Source organism: Natrix helvetica (genome assembly GCF_964273705.1).
Source record: "Natrix helvetica genome assembly, chromosome: Z".
Classification (NCBI taxonomy): domain Eukaryota; kingdom Metazoa; phylum Chordata; class Lepidosauria; order Squamata; family Natricidae; genus Natrix; species Natrix helvetica.
In genome coordinates this window covers 135,268,729-135,279,358 of record NC_138554.1, presented here as the reverse complement: position 1 = coordinate 135,279,358, position 10,630 = coordinate 135,268,729, and positions in this window count along the sequence as shown.

Genomic DNA, 10,630 nt, shown 5'->3' with positions numbered 1-10,630 from the left:
TAAGTGAATCACTGCAGTTGTTAAGTTAGTAATGCAATTGTTGAATAAAAGTGGCCTCTTTATCGACTTTGCTTGTCAGAAGATTGCAAAAGGGGAGCCCTCTCTAAGCAGTTTACTCTCTTGCCCACAACAATCTGGCTCCTCATTTTACCCACTTTGGAAGGATGGAAGGCTGAGTCAACCTTGAGCCTGGTGAGATTTGAACTGCCAAACTGCAGCTAGCAGTCAGCTGAAGTAGCCTGCAGTACTGCACTCTAACCACTGCACCACCTCGGCTCTTAAATGACTTAAATGATCATTGTCATTTTTTTCAATGCTGTTGTAACTTTTGGCGGTCACTAAATGAATGGTTGTAAGTCAAAGATTGCCTGGGGTTGAAAACAAAGCGAGGACCTTCGTCAGCAGATGGTAGTTCTATAGAATATCTAATCCTTGCTAAATAAATGTTTGCATGAATTACCAAGTGTAATAGCACTCATTTGCACATATGTGGAAGGTCTTTGTTTAGCCTGGCACTTGTTTTCAAAGAAAATAATTATTCACAATGCAACAGAAAGATTTGATGTACCATTAAAATACATTTTCCAAGAATTCGAGCATGATTACCAGCAGAAATCTAAAAATGCAAGATTGCCGTTATGGAGTTAGTATATGCTACGCTTGGTAAATGACTCCTAAAATGGCTTTCTTCTTTTGTATATAGTGCGGTGTAAATGGATTTATATGTAGGCACAGGATAACAGAGCTGGAAGGGACCTTGAAGGTCTTGTAGTCCAACCCCCTGCTCAAGCAGGAATCTGTGTACCATTTCAGACAAATGGTTGTCCAATCTCTTCTTAAAAACCTCAAGCTTGGAGCATTTATAACTTTAGGAGGCAAGTTGTTCTACTGATTGATTGTTCTAAGTGTCAGGAAATTTCTCCTTAGTTTTAGGTTGCTTCTCTCTTTGATTAGTTTCCACCCATTGCTTCTTGTTCTACCTTCAGGTGCTTTGGAGAAGAGATTGACCCCCTCTTCTTTGGGGCAGCCCCTGAGATATTGGAAGACTGCTATCATGTCTCCCTTAGTCCTTCTCTTCATTAAATATTAGACATACCCAGTTCCTGCAACCGTTCTTCATATGTTTTAGCCTCCAGTCCCCTAATCATTTTTGCTGCTCTTCTCTGCTCGCTTTCTAGAGTCTCCACAATCTTTTTAAATTGTGGCAACCAAAATTGAATGCAGTCTTCAAAGTCTGATCTTACCAAGGCTTTGTAACTAACACTTTACTTGATCTTGATTCTATCCCTCTGATCATGCAACCTAAGACTATGTTCATTTTTTTCGGCAGCTGCTGCACACAGCTGGCTCCTAACTCAGCATTTGGAGCTTTACAGGTAGTCTCCAACTAACAACCACAGTTGGGGCCAGAATTCCCATTGTTAAGCAAGACAGTTGTTAAGTGAGCCTCATCAAGTGTACGACCTTTCTTGCCATGATCATTAAGTGAGTCACTTCAGTTGGTAAGTGAATTAGTTTCCCTTCTCAGACGTAAAGGTCATAAATATTGATCACCTGGAATGCTGCAACAGTTGTAAATACATGCCAGTTGCCAGGTGGCTGAAGTTTGATCATGTGACTGTGGGAATGGTCCCACAGTCATAAAGGAATGGTCTTTTTTTTTCCAGGGAAATAGGAATTTCAAATGGTTGCTAAACCAATGGTTGTGAGGACTACCTGTGCTATGAATCAGAAGTCATGGTAGAGGTGAAAAAGGCAAAGAATTATTTTCCTTGAAAACAAGGAAAATTCTGATTCTGACTACACATACTTCCATGTACGTGCAAATCAGTGCTATTGGTAATTCATGCAAATATTCAACCTAATGATATCCTGCTAATGTTTCCACATTCTTTGACGTCTACCATATTCTACCATAATTGTTGTTGTTGCTGGTTGCGAAGTCGTGTCTGACTCATCGTGACCCCATGGACAACGTTCCTCCAGGCCTTCCTGTCCTCTCCCATCCTCTGGAGTCCATTTAATCTCCCGCCGACTGCTTCGGTGACTCCATCCAGCCACCTCATTCTCTGTCGTCCCCTCCTTCTTTTGCCCTCCGTCTTTCCCAGCATGAGGCTCTTCTCCAGGGAGTCCTTCCTTCTCATTAGGAGTTTCCTTTTCAGGATCTGGCTTTCTAAATAGTAGTCAAGGTTGATCTCCTCTAGGACTGACTTGTTGGATGGCCTTGCAGTCCAAGAGACTCGCAGAGGTCTTCTCCAGCACCAGAGTTCTTCTTCTTCTTTTGCCCTCCATCGTTCCCGGCATGAGGTTCTTCTCCAGGGAGTCCTTCTTCCTTCTCATTAGGTGGCCAAAGTCTTTGAGTTTCCTCTTCAGGATCTGGCCTTCTAAAGAGCAGTCAGGGTTGATCTCCTCCTTAGCCTTGCAGTCTAAGGAACTCGCAGGAGTCTTCTCCAGCACCAGAGTTCAAAGGCCTTCATTCTTTGGCACTCAGCCTTCCTTATGGTCCAACTTTCACAGCCATCCATTGCAACTGGGAAAACCATTGCCTTGACTGTAGAAACTTTTGTTGGCAGGGTGATGTCTCTGTTTTTCAGTATGCTGTCTAGATTTCCCATAGCTTTCCTCCCCAGGAGCAAGCCTCTTTTAATTAACCATAATTACTAATATTTAATTAATATTTAATTAAATTGACCATGGTTATCAATATTGAATTAATTAATTAATTAATCAATTAATAATTAATTAGAAGCAAATTAGTCCCTGGGACCCATCCAGAGCAAGAGTAGAGTTACTTAAGTAACTCTGATGGAAATTTTTGTCATGTTGGACTTTTGACAAACCTTCTCACGTCAACCAAGGAAGGCCATCTGAAGATAAGACAAAGTGATGTTCTTTTCGTTGTTGTGACAATTTAAAAACAGTCATCAATATTTATTTAAATGTTTGAAACAAATGAGATTACTCTGAAGCAGAACTAAAGGCTTTCTAGAGTAAACTGCTCGGATAGGAAATTGGAGCGAGCAGTACAGAGGTCCAAAAATGGGTAAGGGAAAAGGATATTTTCTCCCCGTGCAATAGAATCAAGCTTCAAAATTTTGTTACTAGGCAACAAATCCAATCAGATGCAACTTCGGCCTTCTTCCATGGCCTTAAAATGGCATTAGAGGTTATGCTGCATTTCAACTCACTAAGGTGCTCAACATCTTGCCTAGCCAAATCTCAACATCTTGTCAAAAGGTCATAACATCTTTTTGAGCCTCTGGAAAGAGTGCAGAGAAGAGTGAGAAAGACGATTGGTGGCGTGCGTGCCCTGAAGGCTAAAACACATGAAGAGCAGTTGCAGGAACTGGGTTTGGCTGGTCTAGAGAAAAGGAGGACCAGGGTGGCATGATAGCAGTCTTCCAGTATTTGAGGGGCTGCCACAAAAAGAGGGAAGCAAGGCAAGAAACGATGGATGGAAACTAATCAGGGAGAGAAGCAACCTAGGATTAAGGAGGAATTACCTGACAGTGAGAACAAATAATCAGTGGAACAGAAGTTGCCTCCAGAAGTTGTGAATGCTCCAACACTGGAAGTCTTTAAGAAGATGTTGGATAACCATTTGTCTGAAGTGGTGTAGGGTTTCCTGCCTGGGCAGGGGGTTGGACTAGAAGACCTCCAAGGTCCCTTCCAACTCTACTATTCTGTTCCGTTCCGTTCCATTCCATTCCATTCTATTCTATTCTATTCCACCCCATTCCATTCCATTCCCATGATTTTTTAAAGGAGTTTTTAAGAAGATGTTGGATAATCATTTGTCTGAAGTGGTGTAAGGTTTCCTGCCTGAGATGGGAGATGGACTAGAAGACCTCCAAGGTCCCTTCCAACTCTGTTATTCTATATTCTACTCTGTAGCTAAGATCAAATGATTCTTCAGATGTGTGTCAAAAAAGGGGGCAACAGCTGCAACTACCTGAGCAAGGTCTCCTGTTTCTAAGAGCATTATAACACATGGAGATGGGTTTTCACTCACATGGTCAAGGACATCCTCTTGACATTTTTTAACCTCCTGTGAATGTTCCTGACTGAGTGAGAACATTCTGCCCATTTTCAGTTCCTGTATTTCCGACTCTCAAACATGCTAATAAAACTCCAGCAAAATAATTACAGCACAGGTAGTCCTCGACTTACGGCCACAAATGGGCTAGAATTTTCATGGCTAGGCAAGGCAGCTAAGAGAATCTCACTCGATTTTTTTTCTTGCCAGAGTTCTTAAGTGAGCCACTGAAGTTTTAAAAAAATTTATTAACGCAGGCGCCTGAGTGACTTACAATGTAGTAGAAAGTTTAAAAGCCCTTTTAAAAACCCCAATTAAAATTAGAACAGTTGAATGGTTAAAAGTTAAAAGCAAAACAAAAAACAAAAAAAACCCACACCATAAGTGAGTTTGTTAAGTGAATTGTTATTAAGTGAACTATGTAGTCCTTAAGCGAATCTGGCTTCCCTCACTGACTTTGCTTGTTGGAAGCAACCTGGGAAGGTCACGAATGGGAATCTCGTAACTCCAGGATGCTGCAGCCATTGCTTGACGAATAGTTTGCTCGTGTGATCACTGCAGAGCCTGTGACGGTCAAAAGGATGAGGAAAGTTGTAAGTCAGGGCTTTCCAAATTTGGAAACTTTAAGACTTGTGGACTTCAACTCCCAGAATTCTGCAGTCAGAGTTGAAGTCCACAAGTCTCAATGTCCCCAAATTTGAAGAGCCCTGTTGTCACTTTGAATGGTTGTTAAAGATTTGTAAGTCAAGAACTACTTGTATTTAGTTGGTCAAAAGATAATCGGCACTGAGGCAGAAAGAGCACATATCTCTTACTAAGTTTTGTTTGTTCTATAGTAAAGGTAAAGGTTCCCCTTGTCTTAACCACTAGACCAAGGGTGTCAAACTCACATCGTCACAGCGGCCTCATGTAACGTATCAGGAGTTTTTTCTCCCAATACTAAAGCGTGCATGGGCGTGGCCAGCGTATGACGCATCCAGCCCATTGGCTGGGAGTTTGACAGTCCTGCCTTATAACAAACTATAGGTGGCCTTTCTTAGTGATTCTCAAGCATTAGGTTCCCCTCCCACATATGTGCTAGTCGTTCCTGACTCTAGGGGGCGGTGCTCATCTCTGTTTCAAAGCCAAAGAACCAGCGCTGTCTGAAGACATCTCCGTGGTCATGCCTAAATGCTGAAGGCGCATAGAACGCTGTTCCCTTCCCACCAAAGGTGGTTCCTATTTTTCTACTTGCATTTTTACGTGCTTTCGAACTGCTAGGTTGGCAGAAGCTGGGACAAGTAACAGGTGCCCACTGCGTTATGTGGGGATTCGAACCGCCGACCTTTCTGATCAACAAGCTCAGCATCTTAGCCACTGAGCCACCTCCAAATCTGACAACTTTAAGACTTCTGTATTTGAACTCCCAGAATTCCACAGCCAGTCATGCTAGCTGAGGAAATCTGGGATTTGATGTCCAAAAGTCTTAGTTATTTAGAGGGCCTTGGTCTGCAGTATCTTGGAGTATAATGGTTTTGGAATAAAACCTAATCCATCCTCAGAACCAGGCACTAAAATATCAGTTTATTCCTGTCAAGCATATTCCCACTTTCTATATGCCAGGTTATGATCTGGTTTATACCCAGACAGATTACAGTCAGAGACCAAATTGTTTTCCAAAGAACATTTAATAGAGTTCATGATATAAAGCAGTTTGGTTTTATCTTCAATGGATAGAATGAAACTTTTGACAAAAAAAAAATGCACAAAGGAAAGAAGTGGTCAGTGTGACACAACTTTAAGTGGGGAAAAATATGCTGGAGGAAAACAGGAAATTCCCCCCCTCCCCTCTTCTGAATAGCTCTCTGTGTTGTTAATTGTGGTACTGAGATGTACAGAACTCTTGAATACACAATAATTAGCAATAATTAACCTGTGAAACCACTTGGCTGCATTTACACTCCCCTGAGGGCTAAATTTATTCGGAAAATTAAGTCACAGAGATGTGTAAAGCTTTGAGAAGCATTGCAAGTATGCCTAGGAAACAATAAAGCACAATAAAAAACATCAGAAATGGATGCACAGGCAGTGCGTGACCTGCAGTCATTTGTATGAGAGGTTCGGCAGATGTGAGCCACACCTCACTTCAAGTGGTTCAAAAAAAAAAACCCCATAAACCTGAGTGAAATTTTTTAAAAAGCCGTATTATCAAAGCCCTCCAAGCATGGCCAACATCTTGACCTTTTTTTTTTTTGCCTTAATGGACAGTCCAGCAACTGCCTAATGTAAGGAATACTAGATAGTTTCTGCAAGCTGTTTGCTGTTTGTCCGGGTTTGGGAGCAGTGGTAGGAAAATGGTTGTATCCTGCTTATTCATAAAACATATAGAATCCAGAATAGCAGAGTTGGAAGGGACCCTAGAGGTCTTCTAGTCCAACACCCCCCCGCCCCGGATGAAGCAGGAGACCCTATATACGTGATGGCAAATCTATGGCATACGTGACAGAAGTGGCATGCAGCGTCCTTTCTGTGAGCATGTGCACTGTCACCCCAGCTCAGCCAGCTGGTTGTCGGGTTTTTGGCACTCTGGCACCTGCATACGTGCCTTCCAGTTTGGGCATTCTGTGCCAAACATTTTGCCATCACTGCCCTATTCAATTCCTGGCTGCCATTCTGCAGGAAGAAATATCCATCTGGTTCACTTCCAAGCTGGGAGAAAGACAATGGAAACACCACCAAGCCCATGGTTCTGGGCATCTGACCACATGAGAGTTGAGTGTGTGTGTGTGTGTGTGTGGGGGGGGTTATACCTTCTTTTGGGCTTTGCACTTGAGGATCCTGTTCCTGTGCAACAACATGTATTCTACTGGCTGTTGTCAGGTTCCTATAGGGTTATGTAGGAGTTATGTAGGTGTCATAGCTGGCTCTATAGATAAAAGAGGAAATGCAAATCCTAGGTGTTTTTCTGAGCTAATTTTGTCAACCTTTTGTTCGTCGCCTATCTGGAGTTTCTGCCTGGCCCAGTCTTTCTGAATGGATTACAAAAACTGCATTTCTAAAAGCTGGCCTTCTCAGTTTCTGCTTGGGACAAGGAAATTGGGGCTGGTTTCTGGATAGGCTGGCCCAAACTTTCTTAATGGGCACAAAATATCTGCTGGGGGCTATAAAGAAAGACTGCTTCCTGCCTCTAAAAAAACATGTTTCTCTATTAGGGAAATATAATATTCTGCCTTTTTAATATTTCCCAAACATTTTATTCTTCTGCGGGAAGGTGCTGACATTCTACAATTCAGTTGAAACCCACAATGTTTGTCCCAGATCCTCTAAGGATCCCTCCTTATCTAATCCGGATTGCCCTCACTGTGATGTTATCAAAACAGTGGGCTGTAAAATCCTTCATCAGTCACAAAAACTTCATTTCGAGTTTGCCTACCTCGCTGGGTTGTTGGGAAAATCTTGCTGGATTGGGAAAAAGAACCCTGATGTACACAGCTCCAAGAGATTAGAAAGAGGGGTGGCCTGTAAGAAACAGATAAATAGATTACATTCATTTGTATTATGGAACAAAAGAATAATATTAAAGCAGGAATTTAAGCGGGGATTAAAAAAGAGAACTTAGAAAAAGTATAGAGATAAAGAGAGGATTAAGAGAAATAATAACCAGGAGCACAAAATATAATTAAATTAGCCACGTGGGTTGCAATGTTTAATTGACCCTTGACGCGTCACGTGCTACAATAGAATTGACTCTTGCGTGAAATATGCACCAGGCATTCCTGACTATTAGCTACTTAGAAGGCGTAATATTCAATTTGGACAGCAGAGGGCGCTGTCGCCTTAGCTGTGGAGATAATACCGCTATATCATTTTTCGCCAGTCTTCATAAGTTGGGCAGCCGCTTTGGGAAATCAAGCCAACACTAATTTCCAGATGTGCAGTTGCATCCAACACATCTGGAGAATACCTGCTTGGGGGCAAAAGCTATTCTAGTCTGTGCGAGTGTGCAATAGCAAGAAAAATTATTGAAAGTTGGAAGGGGGGGGGAGGGTATGTGACTGTTTTGTGACCTATGTCAATCCTTAGAATGGCTGGGAGATCATTTTGTCCTTTGAGCTCAATCCCAGTGCTCAAGTAGGCCACTAGGATCCCAGAACTATGATATGCTGTGCAGAGCTGTTGCATGTTTGAACAGTAAAGTTCAAACATGGCAATTTTACAATGGGTGGATTTCAACATCCAGAATTTCCCCAATGAACAAGACTGGCTGGGGAAATCTGGGAGTCAAAGTCTTAAAGTTGCCATTTGCAGTAATTGACTCCTATGTGATCTTGCAGATGGGAAGACGATCTGAGTGACAAGTTTTCAACCAGAAAGGAGGAATATGCGAACCCAACTGAGCCCAAAATCTCCATCACTAAGCAAGGCGGTTATTAAATGAGTTTTGCCCCCATTTTCTTGTTGTTAAGTGAAACAATGTGGTTATTAAGTTAGTAGTTGCAGTGCGCAAGAAAGGTGGTAAAACTGTCTTGCTTAGCAATGAAAATTTTGGCTCGTTTATGGTTGTAAGTCGAGGACTATCTGTATTCCTCCTTGGCTTGCCCAACGATAGGCAGCCTTACTCTTGATTCCTCTAGTTTGTTCAATTCTTATTTATTCATCATATTTAGAAGCTGCCCAGCTGCCTCACAGAGGGACCCTGGGCGGTGCACAGATGAAACGCCGCGTGGCGATTGTCACACTGGCTTCAAGCGGGAGCCGTGGGACGGCTCTCTTCCAGCCTCAAATGTGGGTGATCTCTCTTATTAGCTTCTCTGATACAAATGGCTCATTACTGTCCCTTGAGGAGGGATTGTTCCTGGGTTTTAATTAACAGAATAAGGCTTAAATAACCGTATCATATCTCCCTGGAGATGCCGTGAAAGAAGGCTATGGTTTCCCCATCCGTCTTATCGCAACAACAGAAAAGAGAACCACATTGTGCACAAACGAGAAAGGGGGTCACCTTGCCTGGCTAAATCTTTCCGTTTCCCTCTCTGGTTCCAACGTTTTTCAGCACAAGGTGCATCTGAAGCAGCAGCAGAAAGAAGGAAGCGAGAACTGTTCCAGAAGTGCCACAAATGATTTATTATTATCCAATGATTTATTTCTGCCCCTTCTCCATTGTTACAAAACAAAACTTTCATCGGGGCTCGGAGGGGCATCTTTCTGATCAGCACCCTGTGAAAGTAAACTTGGCATTTTGCACTGTTCACTTCCCTCTGCCTCATGGGTTTGCATTTGATGAAAAACTATCTATCTATCTATCTATCTACCTACCTATCTATCATCTATCTATCTATCTATCTATCTATTTATCTATCTATCTATCTATCTATCTATCTATCTATCATCTGTCTATCTATCTATCTATCTATCTATCTATCTACCTATCTATCATCTATCTATCTATCTATCTATCTATCTATCTATCTATCTATCTACCTACCTACCTACCTACCTACCTATCATCTATCTATCTATCTATCTATCTATCTATCTATCTATCTATCTATCATCTATCTATCTATCTATCTATCTATCTATCTACCTATCTATCATCTATCTATCTATCTATCTATCTATCTATCTATCTATCTATCTATCTATCATCTATCTATCTATCTATCTACCTACCTACCTACCTACCTACCTACCTACCTACCTATCATCTATCTATCTATCTATCTATCTATCTATCTATCTATCTATCATCTATCTATCTATCTATCTATCTATCTATCTATCTATCTATCTATCATCTGTCTATCTATCTATCTATCATCTATCTATCTATCTATCTATCATCTATCTATCTATCTATCTATCATCTATCTATCTATCTATCTAGCTATCATCTATCTATCTATCTATCTATCTATCTATCTATCTATCTATCTATCTATCTATCTATCTATCTAGCTAGCTAGCTAGCTAGATAGATAGATAGATCTATCTATATCTATCATCTATCTATCTCTGTCTGTCTGTCTTTCTGTCTTTCTGTCTTTCTTTCTGTCTTTCATTCATTCTTTCCATTCTATTCCGTTCCATTCCATTTCTATAGCTGCTCAACTCAGCCAAGTGATTCTAGGCAGCTTACAACTCTAAAATTATACAGCAACAATTGAAAAATATTACAAGAGTAGGAAAAAAACATCCATAAAATAAATAAGAACAAACAACTACATAAAGCTTAATCAACTAATAGTAATGTCCAGGAATAGGGGTGGGGCGGGGGCTTTAGCGAATTCTGAGCCCCAGGCAATGGGGACACGCAGCCTGAGGAAGCCCAGCAGGGTTGGGGTCATTTGGATCTCCAAAGAGGGAGAATATTCCATGCCACTGGGGCCCATCCATCCTCTCATCCCTGCGAGTCAACAAATCAGTTTGGCTGACGGGATCTGCAGCATTGCCAATCTGCTGGATCAAATTGGATGGTAGATAGTCTTGGAAAAGCACAGTCCTTCATGTAATCCATGTAAGGCTTCAAAGGTGATCCCACCAGCCCCTTCCATTGCCCCTGGAAAGCCACCAGTAGCCAGTGCAGCTCATGGTATAGCAGTACTACGTGTGTGC